Source organism: Pieris napi, chromosome 17 (assembly GCF_905475465.1).
Source record: "Pieris napi chromosome 17, ilPieNapi1.2, whole genome shotgun sequence".
Taxonomy (NCBI): domain Eukaryota; kingdom Metazoa; phylum Arthropoda; class Insecta; order Lepidoptera; family Pieridae; genus Pieris; species Pieris napi.
The window spans coordinates 6480689-6498547 of NC_062250.1; the positions used below are offsets into that span (position 1 = coordinate 6480689).

General features: G+C 32.0%; 1 protein-coding gene across 8 annotated transcripts in view; it reads left to right on the top strand.

The window, feature by feature from the left end:
- Positions 1 to 232: 232 nt before the first annotated feature.
- Positions 233 to 17859, top strand: part of LOC125057728 (chaoptin) — a 55551-nt gene continuing 37924 nt past the window's right edge. For all 8 annotated transcript variants that reach the window (XM_047661580.1, XM_047661587.1, XM_047661584.1 and 5 more), the window contains exon 1: positions 233 to 509. The gene's annotated coding sequence lies outside the window, so the exon portion shown is untranslated. The remainder of the gene's footprint in view (positions 510 to 17859) is intronic.

Sequence of the window (17859 nt, forward strand, 5' to 3'; positions counted from 1 at the left end):
TTTATTGGAATATGGATAAAAATAAAGATATAGTGGTTTAACTAACTTATAGACATGTGGTAATAATTAACCCATTTTAATAACTTACAACTTCATTTCTATATCTCATTAACGAGTGACCTTAAACTTCTACAAACTAAGAGATACTTAGTTAATATACTTAATTACGTAAAGGTTAAGTTATAAAACCGGTAATTAGATTTTCTAATGACAGCTTATCTTTTCCCAGTCGCGGGAAAATTGAGCGACGGTGCACACCGCCTTACTCAGCTTCGCACATGTGCCGAGTTAGCTGACATTTGCGTAGTTTGCCCCGCGCCACTGAAAGGTACGCGCGCGTCGTGTTCCAAGTTTGAAAAAAATTGTGTTTTTATTTTCTGTTGTTAATTTGAAAATCGAACGTGGTTTAAACTGTGTTAAAAATATCGTGAATAAAAAAAGTTTATTGGTGACCTCGAGTTTTCCCGGGAGCATTGCTATAGCAACGGATGACGTCAAGTTCAGGGGCGGTTGGTGCATTTTCGTTCAATAATCGCCCTTCAGGCTTTTTCATTCATTGCTTGTTTTGTTTTTATTTTGCTATATTTTTAAGTTGCCTACTTTTAAGTTACAGATAAGTTTAGTTTTATTCGTCCTGCCATACATACTTAGCATTAAGATATGTCAAGCGAAGTTCTTTTTTCCAAATGATTTTCAATACTGTTTTCTTCAATATTGTATAATTATAATGGTATGGTCATTTTGTACATAAATTAAATCTCAGTAACTACCCACATACATACACAAATATAACTTATACTATATAGACCGAGGTTTGAATGGACTGTAGAAAGGTGACACGGATCTTCAGTCAATTGAAGTACAGTTTTCTGCATTATTAAGTATTAATTTCTAAATCACTCATTTCTCATTTTATTAGTAAATTCTTAATTAATCATTTGTAACCGTATATAATAGCCATTATTAATCGACTGGGCCGTCAATATTTTAAGTCCAGGCCGTGTTCACAATTTGCAAGATTTTAAATTCTTGCGTCGTCTGCATTAAGCTTTGTTAATGAACAATAGATAAATAAAACCAACAAAAATAGCTCTATAACACAAACCAATTCAACATTGCTCCGAGTTAAATAACACCTTGATGCACTAGCTTTGAATAATAAATCAGACGGAAAATTGTCTTCTACAATAGGAATTTATTTCGCGAGACAGAAGCGGGAATAATATAAAATAACTGCACATTGCTAGTTTTAAATTAATTACTGTTGGTTTCGTTTACATTCAAATTTAATAATGTTTTACAGACTTAATTAAAGATGCAACGTCTATTATTTTGTTGCTTTATATTTCACGCATAGGGAAATAATAAACAAGGCATTTTAATTTTATAAAATTTAAAGCAGAATTTTTGTTTTCTGACGAACTACGTGCCAAAAAAAACCTATTTCTTTAAATATTTTCAATGTAGTACTGATATATGATTTTTGTTTAGTTAACAAAAAAAATTTAACCGAAGTATTGGGTGTACCATTTTGATTGATAATAATATAAATCCAGTGGCCCTAAAACCATTCCATCGATCATTTTTCTTTTATAAACAATTAGATTAATGCCTTCTGTATTACGTATCAATGATTTTTTGGATTGGAGACCTGCTGGTTTCCTCACGATAGGAGCAAGTGCTAGCAATTTCCTTTGATGCACAGCCGTGATTCGAATGTACGACTTCAAGTATGCGGTTTTTGATTGATAAACAGTGTCAAATTGAGTTGTTTTTTACAATTAAATGCAAACTGCTTTGAATACTACATGGTAGGGATATTACTGGAATAATATTTAATTAATAAATAACCAGGTGGTTTGCGCGTTACCTTATGGAGTTTTTTTAATAAGTGGTGAGATATGTAATAAATAAATAGTTTAAGTTACCAGCTGATACATCTATATGCATTATACGTAGGTATATGTGAAAGCGCAAACTTAAAACTTTCGAGTTTATCTATAAGAACCATAGAAAAAATAAACTGTAGGTATGACAAAGTATTAAGTACATACAAAGCCTCTGTGTCATACATTAATAAAAATATCAGAATTCACGAAATACTTAGATTATTCATACAATTACTAAAATGTATTATTATTACATTATATGTATTTTCAAATTCATGCTACAGTTACTGAGCCTCTCAATAGATCGACACAGCCTTTACGAGATTAACCTTTTGCGACCTTTCAATTTATTAACAGGCATAAAATCGGCATCATGTGTCTCTCAAATATGTACTTGATAAAAAAAGAAATACATTTTCGTTCCTTATAATACGAAGGCTAGGATATTGCGGACTTTATGATAATACAAAAAAGGGTTTCAAGTAAGACAATGATTTCGTGAAATTGTCGAAAAAATCTTATTCAATCTATTCTACCAACATTGTTGTTTGATATATCCAGGGTTTAGTTTAGGAAAGAAATATGTAATTTGTCCATGTTAATATAAATTAAAACGATGCTGAATATTGTAACGATAGTAATGCTTGTGATAAGTTTCGAAAATAATAGCCAGGCTGGCTTGTTCTTGGACCATGGTGCGGTATTTTTAATGTTAGTTATTTTATTACGACTATGTGTTTGCGTGTTTTTCCCACGAGAATATAAGTGCGTGCTCCTATTTCACCATGCCTCCTGCTGATAGAGGACAAATCTTTAGTTTTAATTTATTTTATACTTATTTAAGATGTCATGTGGAACATGGTGTAATAGTTGCAGCTAACGTTGTGTAAAACAAAAAACTTGGCGATTAAAAAGAGTGGCGGAGAGTTTATTGCCAGTTCTTCTCTTTAGTTCTGATTTATTATTATTTTCTTTATTTATTTAGTGTACAATACATGCGTTACCTATATGAATAAATTATTTTGACTTTTCTTAGTTTTAAATACACTCTCGTGGCACTTCGTAAACAGTAGTGTGATAATACAATAATAGATTTCTTGTGAGTATACGCAAAAGATATTTTAATAAGTCATAAGGAGCAATTTAACAACTAACTTAATTTATTAATGTTACTATAACAAAAGATAATGAAAAAGTGCACTAGCCCTCACACTAAGCTTACCTGTATCGTGGGCATCTAGTCTCTTCCATTTGACGACATATTAATGTTTCTACCTTTCTACATACGATTATATAATTAGACTACTGTTACAAAAGGAAATTTTTTTCGTCTTCAACATAGGACCGATTTAGAAGATTTCGCTTAAGATTCTTAGTGAATGTATAAAGTTTTGAATCGATAGTAAATTTTTTTCTTTAAGAAAGTGGTTAAAGATCAAAGGGCCTGGGAAAGAGTAAAAGCAGTAAAAGCGTTGGGCGAAGAAAGTGAGATTTTTGGGTAGCTTATATAATATATGCTTTGTGCATAACAAAACACGTAACAAAATGAACGAACAATATTCTGATATTATATACTTTGATATTTTTTAATATACTGATTAAGTTTTTAGTAAGGAAATACGTGCAATAATGAAATAACAGACAAATACGCAACAAAGATTCGAAAAGAATTCTCCCATACGTGATGCAACAGCCTTCTTACTCATATTTATTTTGTACAAATAGAGACTCTATTTCCTAGACATTAAGCTTTAATAAGCTTCGAACTAATAGAGCCTTTCGAGGTCTTATTGCGTAAGAATGTTGACACGGTATTAGCGGTGGGGACTGCATAACTACGATTTGTCGAAGGACAAAGTTATTTGGACCTTCCATTAATGTTATAACCTAGAAATAACTTATATAAGCTATAAATATAGATGGAACATTAAATGGAGCGGTAATAATAAATTTTCTCTGGATATAAAAATGTCGAATTTGAAGCTTAGGTGACTATTTTTTAAATCGTTATATATATTTGTTTAAGTATAAGGCCAGTGTTGGCCTGGTGGCTTCAGCGTGCGACTCTCATCCCTGAGGTCGTAGGTTCGATCCCCGGCTGTGCACCAATGGACTTTCTTTCTATGTGCCCATTTAACATTCCCTTAGACCCAAAAAAGTCGAGGGCGTGCGTCAGGCACAGAAGGCTGATCACCAACTTGCCTATTAGATAAACAAATGATCATGAAATAGATACAGAAATCTGAGGCCCTGACCTAAAAAGGTTGTAGCGCCATTGATTTATTTTATTTTTTAAGTATAAAAGCATAAGTTATAGTATTAATTATAAAGTAAAATATTCGTATATAAAAATGACCGTAGTTGCATACGCCGTAACACAAATACAATATTTAATTAGAGCTGCTCGTCATAAAATCAATACTCGTGAACCCATAGTAGTGAATATAATATGTATGTCAAATGCGTAACCAAAGAAACCTGTTGTGGTCGAACATTATAAGTGAAAACCATGATGGAGTGACCATATTAAGTCGGATATTAAGTAAGGTTAGGTCTGGGAGAAATTACTTCTTGAAGGCTAAAAGGGGAATTACGGAAACCTATTTTTAATGACTGGATTTATTACAAAAATAATCGCCGATACATCGACCCCATTTATATAGTTATTACTGCTATGAGTCCACTGCTGGAAGTTTTATCCACACATAGAGACATATAATTATTATAAAAATAATGATTTTCGGCGACACAAGATTTAAGAACTATACACTTCAGTGTGGCGTAAGATGGTTGAATGGATGAATGAAACTTCACTTTCGCTTTTGAATAAGTGAAACTAAAAACGCTGTTTAGGTTTTAAATTAAGGTAAAATTTTGTAAAATGAATATTGATTTTCATATGTAAATCGTAAATTGAAGGCTTATATTAAGTTATGTATATTACGGTAGCCTATTTATTTGAATAGATTTTAAGTTATACATAACTTTATTTATTTAAAACAAGTTACAAGTATTTGAGTATTTTTAATTTAATAAAACATATAGACGTTGGTGTATAAAATAAAATGTTAGTGTACATTTCTATACAATCGAATATAACATAATAATTTTGATGATACAGTAGATATAAATTGAGCAATTCCATTGCGAAACCTCTTGTTTTATGGCATTTAATCTGGCTAACTCATTAGATTAAAAAACTCGTAGGTTATCCCCATATAAATTAATAATTGTCTTCTTTTATAATCGATATATAGTAGATTTAAAATAAATCCTAACTCTTAATGTTAAGCTAATCGCGTGCAACGAAAGTAGGTCGTTTTGACGTCATATTTAAAAGTTACAAAGTAGCGTCGAAGATACGCAGAGTGTCTCTGTATACAGAATATTTCCTATTATATCATAACACAGATAAACTTTTGTCTGAATTGCTCGGAAGGTGTATATGCAGGTTCGCCTGACATGAAAATATATTGGCTTTTTTAAGGCCTAATAATTAATGTCTGATATATAAAATTCTCGTGTCACAGTTTTCGTTGCCATACTCCTCCGAAACGGCTTGACCGATTTTGATGAAATTTTTTGTGCTTATCCGGTATATATGAGAATCGGCCAACATCTATTTTTCATCCCCCTAAATGTTAGGGGTAGTCCACCCCTAAATTTTATTTTTTATTTTTTAGACAAAATTTTTAATTTCAATTTTTTTTATGATACAACATTAAAAAATACATACAACCCCCAATTTTCACCCCTCTACAATCAACCCCTATTTTTTATTATAAATGATAAACATGGTAAAACGACGTTTGCCGGATCAGCTAGTATTTTTATAATATTAAGTTAGTATACGATATGGAAGTACTTTTAATTAGTCGCAGTCAAGTCTATTATTTTGTAAATAAGCTTTGACTAGCAACGCAACATGAGCGCATATTTGACAATTGACATATCCAATGAAAAAGAAAGCAGATGCTCCAATCGTCACAAATTAGTCACCTGCTGCACCCACGCACTGATTAATGCAATTAACCGCGGCGCCTGCACAGACAATTATTATCTGTGTAAAGGATGTTACTCATTATTATGTCATCGTATTTATCCCGTTTGTGGTTTTGAATGGTTTATACGTGAAAAATGAGTATGAAGCATAAGCAAAAACTAATGTGAAGAAATATAAACTCAAACTCAAAATATCTTTATTCAAGTGGGTAACCAAGTACACTTTTGAATCGTCAAGTTAAATTAATCGTAAATTTACATTTACTACCAGTTCGCAAGTCAAGGGCGTAGAGCGGGTAAGAAGAACTGGCAAGAAACTTTCCGCCACTCTTTTTAATCGCCAGGTATTGTCGCACAAATTGTTTGAACTGGAGCAATTCAATCCCAAGGATTAGGATCATTTAAGTAGTCCTCAAATTTATAAAAAGCTTTGTTGATTAGTTTTCGTTTAACGAGGGCTTTGAATTTATTTAGTGATAATACTCTAATTATATAAAGCTAAATAACTCTAAGCTAAAAAACTCTAATATATAAAGCTAAATGCAATTTTTACAATATGTTGTACCCTTCATTATTTAATAAATACAATAGGGATAATACGCAATAAATAGCTGTAGTCTTAAGAAAATTCATTTCGTTTTTACCTAACTTAATTGTTCTTGTTATATTTGTTGATATTTTCTTCTGTATGAAATTATTATTAAATTTTGTTTACTGAGAAACGTTCTTTAATCATACTCATACATCTCTTAGCCTTGATATGTTTGTTGGTATAGAGAAAAACTGATTTGTAGTAAGAATGTTAGACTGTAAGAGACTGCAGTAAAAAGCACATATATACACAAAAATATACATTTCTAAAACTAAGTTAGGAAGTTGTTTGAACGCAGCCAAGGTTTGACATGTTAAACTGTTGGTCCCGGACCTGGTCTCGATATATTCAGGTCGTGTCCGATTCATCCGTCCCATACTATATTATGAAATAGATATTGCACCTGTGCACATATAATATCTCCTGTGTCAATTGCGGTCTCATTAGGGATGAGCTATCGTGAACAAATCGTTTGGAAACATTTATAAATTTACGTTAATTTTAGAATATTTATTCCGTATAAATAATAATAAATATGGAATAAATTTTCGGCCCGATTTATACAGAAAATTAAGGATTTTTCTGGTGCAATTGCACAATAACTACGCCCTACTGACCAAATTCTTAAGAAGCAATTCCTTTTGTCATAATCGCGAAGCATTTTCTTTTCTTTAAAATATTGATAAACAAAAACATCGGAAGAATGGATAGTTTTAATTTTGGCTGTGAATTGTTTCGAATTTATTAAATTTAAAGTTGACTTTTTAAATTATTACATATTACTAGCTGACCCGGCAAACTTCGTTTTGCCACGCATGTTATTTCTAGGAAAAAATTTTTAGTCCAAAATATATAACTATCTACTATAATAAAAAATAGGTGTTGATCGTAGAGGGATGACAATTAAGGGTTGTATGTATTTTTGTATGGTGTATCATAAAAAATAAAAACAAAAGAAATTGTCTAAAAATTAAAAAAAAATAGCAGGTGGACTTTTATCACTTAGAGGTTTGAAAGATAGATAGTAGCTGATTCTCAGACTTACTGAATATGGATAAAAAAATTCATAAGAATCGGTCGTGCCTTTTCGGAGGAGTAGGTATGGGAACGAACATTGTGACACGAGAATTTTATTTATTAGAAAATTATTATATTAAATATGATGACGAACGTACTTTGAACCTTCAATCACTTAATCTTCGAAATACATAAGTTTTCACTGCAGTGAACAATTCTTGAACCCATAGAAAGTCCTAAGCGCGATAGACTATTAGCTATATCATTTTAATCCAGCCCCAAGCGAAGCCACAGAAAAGGGCTATAAGTCTAAAGCAACCTAATACGCAATTCACACTTTATTTTTATTTAATACTAGCTGGCCTGGCGAACATCGTACCGCCTAACAGTCTATTCGGGACACCGGTCAAGCTAAAAATAAAAAGAAAGTTGATAATACAACAAATACATTATGTCAAAAAATAAAAATTTACCTTCCCGGAACCCCTCCACTAACACTTGAACTTTATGGTATTGAAAAAATTCAAATTGCCTTTCAATATTATTACGAATATTTTGTATGGGAATATAGAAAAGTGTTGTTTTTAGACTTTTTTTACTCAATTTTTTTTTAATTTTCTCTCCGTAAGAACCATCCTCGTACTTCAAGGAGTATTATAAAAAAAGAATCAGACAAATCGGTCAAGCCGTTTTCATGTTATGTCGTGACAACGGAAAACGGGTTTCATTTTTATATATATACCATTTCTTGCACAGAAAATTAAGCAAAAGCTACCGGAAACCCCTAACCTAGTAGTAAAGAAAAAGATATCTATGGATCGCGTTTACGAGTATATTTTTAGTAAAATTTACTAACGTGATTTTATCATAAAATTTGTAATCAATAAATTTCAGTGGAAATTATTTTTAAAGTTCTTTATATGTTGCTGACGACCTGTCTAAACTCACTTCGAATGCGTGTATCAGGCACAGAATATACATAGTAAAAAATTCATTCCTTAATCAATTTACTAACCGATTTTTATTTAAAGCTAGTAAAATACGAAATGATGACGAAGGAGATACAGAAATCTGAGGCCAAAGATACAGTATCTTTGGCCTCAGAAGCGCCGAAGTTTTTTTACGTTGCTATATCTTTAATTTAATTTTGAATACATACAAGTGCTATTGAAAATTCGATTGATTTTCCGCATTTTTTTATACTAATGAGTTAGGTGTGTACTTCGTGAAAGATATGATGTTAAGGTAAGTCATGCTCGTAAATATGTCCATTTGACTGCTTGCTGTGCTGCCATAATATTTTACGGATGCTTACAACAAAATACAGTTTGGTTAACCATTTCGATGTTTATTTTATTCGTTATAGCCCTACGCTCTTTGCAGCGTTAATATTTGATTTGTACGGTTAGAAGCGAATCTCCGATACAAAATATAATTTAAATGTAACGATTTTATGTGTTTTACATTGATTAAAAGTATTATACAATTGTATATATGCAGTGTGTATTTGAGTTAAATTTGCTGTATTGCTTTTATGTATTATGCATACAAGAAGATTTCAAACTAATGGTTTAATATTGGGCTGTGGGGTTCAAGTGCACAGGCATTAATTAAATCATCATTCGTATCATTACGTAATCCCTTTACCTACACCAATTACGCTTTTATTGTAAAGCGTCTTCGGTTTCAGTATTAAGCTAATGAAAATTAGGACCTGATTTTTGAAAGATTTTCTATAATTTATGTTTTCCTAGGAACCATGTAAAATCTATCAACACATAAATTCATGTTGCAGCATGATATTGCGCTGTACATTATGCTGACCCACAAAGCAGAGCCTAACTTGTTCCACTGTGACTAACATAGACACACTGCTTTGAACCTTACCTGTATTACTTAAAGTTCTATTTTAAATAACAGGTTTGCGACCTTAGTTTCTTAGGTAAAATCTCGGCAAGTTCAAGTTTTCATTGTGTGAATACGTATAGTGTTTCTACTTGTTTATGCTTTGTTCATTATTCAATTACTATTTATTTACTAACTTAATATGTTATATTTTTATTTATATTTCGTGGTAGCTCAGTTACGCTGGAGATCTACATATTCTTCAATAATTAGAGTCATAAATTTTTCTATAGAACACCGCTGGTTTCTCTTATAAACGTAATTTTACTTTTACTACGCAATTTTTATATCACGATAACACATTTCTAACAAATGTCGATAAAGTTTGTGTCACGTCGTCACCAGAATCAGTTCGCCTAAACTCTAAACTAACTGGTTAAACTTAGGCTTAACCAATCCTGTGTTCCATAATTAGGGTGTGGTAACAGAACTGGAGTTTGTTTGAACAACAACTAAATCGTTCAACTACACGGCAATTGTACCTAGAAGAGTGTATTTTATATTGAGTTATTGCCTCAGCGCCCATACGAGAACTCCAAAATTAAGGAAGTGTGAAGTCAGAGAAAACCTATAAAAAAATACACAATAAATGGGAAAATTACAAAAAAACAATGACAGAAGATAAAGAGATCCGCGAGATATCCAGTCACCTGGAGTCTTCTCCATAAGGTACCAATTTGAAATAAAACTCAATCAAGCCAAACATGACAGTTAAAGAAAGAAGACAACACTGATTTATGTTAGTGTAATAAAATATCTATAAGTAATTAGTTATATAAATATTTAAGGACCTATCCTAGCACGAATTGCTGTGTCAGTGTCTCGGGGTGGACTTCGGGGTGCAGTTGAGAGCTGGAGCACTGAGGCGCGCCCGTAGTAACAATTAGTTATGTAAAACATTTAATTAATGTAGTTTCATCAATTTTTTTTCTAAAATTTCTAAAAAGAAATTTCGTGAAAGTTTCAAAATCATGTTCTATATACATTTTCGACATAAAATGAATTCAAAGTGTCAAAAATTGCCTATGTTTGGAATTTTTTTCTATCAAGCGAAGTTATTTAAATCGTGTATCGATCTTTCAAAATACATAAACCACTCAACTCCACCATATTTTTTCCATTGTAACTTCAAAAAATAATGACGAAAAATGGAAAGAAACAATGTACTTTTTTGGAGTTTGGCGACCAGATCGATCCTTAATGGTAAACTATGAACGTGATACCAAGAATTTGTTTCGTTAGTAGAAATGTATTTTTGAATATTTTATCACAGGCCTAGTCCATGAAAAATTCACATAAAGACCGTAATTTGTTCACTAAAACCCAGCGGTCCTCAGAGTTGTATGTAAAACATGTCGCTAACAATTTAAACAGAAGTCCCTTGTGACATGACTTTTCATAACTTTCCGTCCCATCACAAATTGAACTTTAAATTTAATGAAGAATTTTTTGAATACTAAACTATATAGATATAAAGTATTAAACAATATTTATATTACAGCCTTGCGATTCTGTAACTCACTTTTCGAACTCACACAGCGGTTTTCGCATCGGCGGTCGCTCTCAAATCAGTCGTGAAGCAGTCATTTTATGATTTAGCATTCTGATAAACAATAAACTACAAGCTCCCCACCTTTTCAGAATGCTAAATCATAAAATGACTGCTTCACGACTGATTTGAGAGCGACCGCCGATGCGAAAACCGCTGTGTGAGTTCGAAAAGTGAGTTACAGAATCGCAGGGCTGTAAGTGAAATCTTATTTGTATCATCAAATATGTTTCGAACTTCGAGACATGCAGAATATCTTTTGAACATTTAAACCAGCTGTTGTATACGCTCCTTTAAGAAGTCAAAAAGTCGGTGAACATGGTTAGTCAGCGATTACTAGATGCATAAATTAGGGTCAATTCGTTGAGTCGTAAAGTTTACAGGGCAAAAGGTAAAGGTCCAAACATTAAATATATTAATGACCGGAAAGTTAAGCCAACTTCGCTGTGAACGAAATTTGGTAAAAATTCATTTCGTAAATTCTTTATGTACAACTTTAATTTAATAATTTTGCTACAATTGTAACTTGATGTAATATAATAATTATTCTAGATCACCTATTTTCCACTCAGGTGGATTTAAATTAGTATGTAGTATTGTCTTTGATTAACATAACCTTTACACATTTAAAGAAAAACGCTTTTTACCGGATTAAAGTTATGTATTATTATAAATTTACAACTATTTGACATAATTTTAAATTTATCCGACGTTTCGCGTGCTTTACAGCGTGCGTCAGTTGTAAATTTATAATAATACATAACTTTAATCCGGTAAAAAGCGTTTTTCTTTAAATTAGTATGTTTATAATTTTAAGTCATCGATATACTAAGCGTTACAATTGATATGTTAACCACTGAATTTAACATTTAAGATATTTAATCAATCAACGAAGTTAATGCGATCAAGTTTTCGATGTATACCCATTGAAACGGATCCCACAAATTTTCATTAATCACTTTTATCGGATAACTTAACTCGTTTGAGAAATTTTCTTGATTGTCTTTTCATAATAATTAACCCCATTTAAAGCGATATTGCAGGTCAACGTAACAACAGCCCTAATGCGACGTAATACCATTTCCTTATAAATAATGAGGCATCATTATTTTATGAAGGCGATAAAAACACAGCCATTTTAGCTGCTTTCTAAATTTAGAAAAAAGGGAATTGTAAATATAGATTTTTAGTATATATTTAATAACATTTTATTTTTAATCAATATAGTAAAGTATATATTCTAGGTGGCTATGCAGGAATCTGTTGTAACTGAAGTGCTCTCTAGATATGTACCTAAGTATGTTACTCTCAACAAGGTATAATCATTTAATAGTTTTCTTTGTGAAGCTACTCGCATTTATACTATTTTCCTTTTATTACTTCAACCTTAACGTCAGATTGGATAATTGCCTTTCGATTTTCCGGATTCACAATAGTTCGCTTGACAACAAAATTAGATTTCTCGCTGTCGACGGACTCTCCATCAAAGTTCCTCAATTGGTAGATTGGCTTAAACGATCAGAAATGTTTACCTTGAATATCGATTTGTTATTTATTGCTTCTATATTTAATTTGTAATCAAAATCATTTATATATTTAGGTAACGATGTACACTTATGAAAGTCAATAAAGAAATACATATTAAATGCTAAATGCTTCTTATTTTACATTTACTGCAAGTTCTCAAATCAAGGGCGTAAAACGGACGAGAAGAACTGGCAATAAACTCTCCGTCACTCTTTTTAATCGCCAAGTTTTTTGTTTTACGCAATATTTGTAAAAAGCTGCAACCATTACACCATGTTCCACTTGACTTGATCTTAAGTAATTAATAGTCAATAATTAATTAATAAAAAAAATAAAAACAAAGATTTGTTCTCTATCAGCAGTTGGCATGGTGAAATAGGAGCACGCACTTACATTCTCGTGGGAACAACACGCTAATACATAGCGTGTATTGACTTCCCCTTTTTATACAATAACTATTAAAGTCAACGAAGAAGTATAAATGTGGGCAGATGGTCTATCGAAGAGATGCAACAGGCTAGAAAGAATGGGAAAGAATTGGAAAGAATTGGAAAGCCTAATAAAAAATAACGTTCCTTGTTTTTTTACCAATTATATGTAATTAACTTTTTAAATAATGGCCAGAGAATAATGGCTTCATTTATTATAAAAAAATGAAATATAACTAAAGTTTATCTAATTTTTTAATTTATCAACATACAGTCAAAACCGTTTATAACGACATCGTTTACAACGACCTATCGGTTATTACAACCAGATTGTATGGTCCCGTCCGAATCCCTATTAAACTATTCAGTAAACAAACCGCTTATAACAACATCGGATATAGTGACATATCGCTTACAACGACGAAATTTTATCGATATTCATCGGCTATAACGACCAACCGCTTCTTGTCTCAGCAAAACAAAACAATACAAAGGATTTTAAATCTTATTTATAAGCATTGAATGAATATTTAGGCATATTATTACCTACGCACTTTCTCCCAACGAACAGTTTCAGCCAACAACGATTTCGGAGGCTCTTAAAGCTGTAACAATTTTGCAAAAATTTGTTGCCTTTAACGAACAGTTTGATACTGGTGATACTCATACCTTGAGGAGTATGAAACGTAAAATGCAAAAAATATTTGAGACTGGGCTAAAAAAAAAAACAGACCAAAATGACTGATTACTTTTGTACCTAATTATTTCGTAATAAATATTTTTGTTTCTTTTTTGACTTGTTAACATATTATAATATTAACATACCATATTATAACCCATACCTACCTATTCTAGATCGATAACTATGTACATACATATATACTGTACTTGTGTATATGACATTGCTTATAACGACTATCGGATATAACGTCGGCAACTATCGGTCCCTTCAATGTCGTTATAACCGGTTTTGACTGTATATTTAAAAATAAAACGCAAAATATTTATTTTAACAAACTAGTGAGTTACTTTAATATGAGCTAAAGACTGCACAATATTATATTAAAACTAGTTGACCCGACTTACGTTTTATAATATAAAGTTTATATTGATTATTACAGTACTATATTAAAAAATGGGGGTTGGTGAAAGACGAGTTTAAAGGGTTTCACACGAAATCATACAAATTTAGGGTGGACCGTTGTTTCGCTTGAATGATTTCACGAACTATTTTTATACCTACTAAATATACACACAATTTTTTTAAATCAAAATTGGTCAAGCCGTTTTGTATGAGTTTATATGTACAGATATATTTACATTAATTTACAGTTATAAAAAAAGGTATCTTTTATATTGGTATATTTTTAAAGTAATTGCAAACTTAATTAAAAAAAGCTTGCAAAACACTTTTCAATAACTTATGTTTTTAAATATTTTCGGACGAAGTTGGTGATACAATAAGTACTTATTGTACTACTAACACAGCGAAAATTATGTCTACCACATCCAATCTACTATATTATCTACTAATTGAATTATTCTTTATAATATATATCTCTTTATAAGTATAGTGTTTTTAGTAGACGTTCTTGAAGAGTTAAATGAAATTGGTATGAATAAATTATACAGGTATAACGAAGTACTGTCTATTTGTATGCCAAACTAACTGGAAACAATACAATACAATACAACTTCTGCTTTTAAAGAAACAAAGGAAATCCATTTACAGGAAGCCATACTGTCAACAGAACTAGAATATGAATTCACAAGCGTTATAAGATTCTTTGTTCCTCAAAGACTTTATCCATTTCGTACATTTATACAGTCACTGCCTATATCTGATATCTTTGTATAAATAATATATTTTTATTTTTAAAACTTTTGGTATCTGGGTGATCCTTTGACAGAACTAACTAGACTACTTAATGTCCAGTGTCTACTCACGTACAAAAATGCTTGTAAATAATAAATTAAATACTAATTTAAATGTTCCTGTGACAGGAACTAGTTATAGATAGTCTCGGATGTAACTTACGGCTTTGATAATGACGGCACTTAATATTGAACTTAAATGCTAATAGCTGCATTATTAATACAATAGTATAAATACCCAGTATATAACCAGTTACACTTTCTGGTTTTTGTTATACTTTTTATAGTATCTATCAAGTATTTGAGTTGCAGAACTTCCTCCATTCTCAGAAAATGCAAGCCAAAGGACCTCACCGCCATAGTAAAATTATTTGTCATAAAACTTACAAACGCTATTCTTAATTTATGTATAATTTATAGTTTATATAAACAATGTATAACGCAGTGTTCAGACTAATTCGTCTCAAATCGGCTTATCCTAAACCAATTTTCATCTTAGCAACAAACATTTTCTCAACAAGAAGTGTGCTTTATCGTTGAATCTAAACTAGGCATTCTCTTCGACAGATTAACTCGGATTAGTTTCCCCTTGTGTGATAAACTGATCGTTCAGGCCCTTTAAGTTATATAATAATATAGATATATAATAAAAATACATTTGAGGTCTTTGACCTCTTAAGGTGGGAACTGACCAAAGTTACGAGGTGTAATGTAACATGTAATGTAATGTTACACAGCGAACATTCGTGCAGTCAGTACGTCGTGTTACGGGGAAACCAGCGAGCAACGAGCCGCTCGTTGCTCGCTTTGAGTGCTCCACCCGGCTGTCGGTTTTTTGGCGAATCCTTTGAGTGTTACGCGGTTCGGTCAGTACGCTCTTTGTCAAAAGTCGTCCCGAGCGCACGCGCGTAGCGAGTAATCACACGTCAATCAATCAATCAATCAAACATGGAGTGGGACAAAGAAAAATCTCTGTATTTTTCTATAAAATGAGGAAGTGTTGTGGAACCCAGCTCATCCAGAGCAAATAAATTCAACAGTTCTTCAAAATCGATCGGAAACATGCGTACAAAATTTTTATACTGTCTAGTAATCATTTGGTTTTTCAAAGTTGCTATCAATGACAAACCACCACATACGCCTCTGTTTTTAAATAAGTTTAATGCCCAGTAACGTTTTTTCTTCTTCTTAATTTGGATGAAACAATAATTAAGTAGAATCAAATATACCAGCGCGTCCTCGCTGTCAGCCATCTCGTGAACACTGGCGGCGAAAGCGGAGCACAGACGTTTGACGAGCATGTTACGCCGATTTTAAAACACAGCGTAACATGCTCGATGCGTTACACGCTCGATACGAATGCTACATTACACCTCGTAACTTTGGTCAGTTCCCACCTTTAACCTATTGACTTAGATTTGTTTATACCTAGTTAGTGAATTTGTTTCAGAACTGTTTCTTAGACAATCATGATATATCTGTTTTTAAAACAAATGTTTATACAAAAGTATAATGAATCCTACAATTGATAGTATTTGTGTTAGTACTGAAATATATTAAACCAGTATTTATGAACCATTCATTTCTTACTTTTTCTCTTAAAAAGTGTGGTTTCCCGAGTCCCATGCTAAGCTGGTGAAGCTTGTGTTATGGGTACTAGGCAACGGATATACATACATATTATAGATAGATAGACATATAAATACATATTTAAACACCCAAGACCTAAGCACAACACCAAATGCTCATCACATCGATGTTCGTCTCAGCCGGGGATCGAACCCGGGACCCATGGATTCGCAGTCAGGGGTACTGACCACTAGACCAATGAGTCGTCAAAAGTCGTTTTGTTTGTAAGAAACAATCCGTTTCATCTTAAATATAACAAATAAGTACTCACGAAATTCGTTATAAAAATAATGCCAATTACAAGAATTATAATTTAAAATGGTATAAAATTCTAAACCAGTGTTAATCAGCACAAACTTAGAATGCATTGTTTTATGTCAAATAGTGAATGATTACATAATCAAGTAAGATTTCCATAAAAATCTCAGTAAAGAAAATACTTACCTTGAATCCTAGCTCATGGTATGAAATCGATGTTCTACTTCATTCTGTGTTTGTAATTCAATCAATCGACATTAGATCGTATTCTATTTATTTAGAGCTTTGTGAGCGCAAATTTACTATTTCAATCAAGGTCGTATAGATTGTCTATGGGCGTGCGGACTCTTTAATAGAGGAGCCTTTATCTTTAACTAGCGACCCACCCCGGCTTCGCACGGGTGCAATGCTGATACTAAATACACTACAGAAAAACTGTGCGGCCGGCCGGTACCGCCGCAAACGCTACGTCCCGCAATTTTTAAATCTGTAATATCTTCGAAAATATTCACTTAAATCATACGGTGTAAAGGGCCATATAGATCTATATTAAATGAACAATGTATTCAAGGTATTTAATTGGTTAAGGATTAATGCTGTATTGGTTAAAATCGCTTCGAAAATTAGCCATTATTTGTCGTAAAAAGTAAATGACAAAAAAGTTATTGTGGGTTCTCGTAGGGTTCAGCCTGCGTTTGCAATGTAAGCGGAAAAAATGTAATTATTTACAACATCACATTAGAAACCTCAAAAATAACAGTACTTCTCCACTATTTAATGGATGTTATTATACATATAAACCTTCCTCTTGAATCATTCTATCTATTAAAAAAAACCGCATCAAAATCCGTTGTGTAGTTTCAAAGATTTAAGCATACAAAGGGAAATAGGGACAGAGAAAGCGACTTTGTTTTATACTATGTAGTGATTATTGTCACTGTAAACTTTTATTTATCTACTATCCAGTTGGGTGTTTATTTACAAACTGTATATAAAATTAATAATTAAGAGAAATTAATAATTAGCAGAATACTAAATGAAACTAGAATTTGATCGTTGTTTCAGAACAAAATTTTGATAAAACATTGCAGAAATTTCATACGACCTCCTAGCTGCTTTTCCGTTTCCGAGCCCTTTGTAAGAACGTCATTATTTAAAATACTTAATCCTAACAAATGCTTGGTTAAC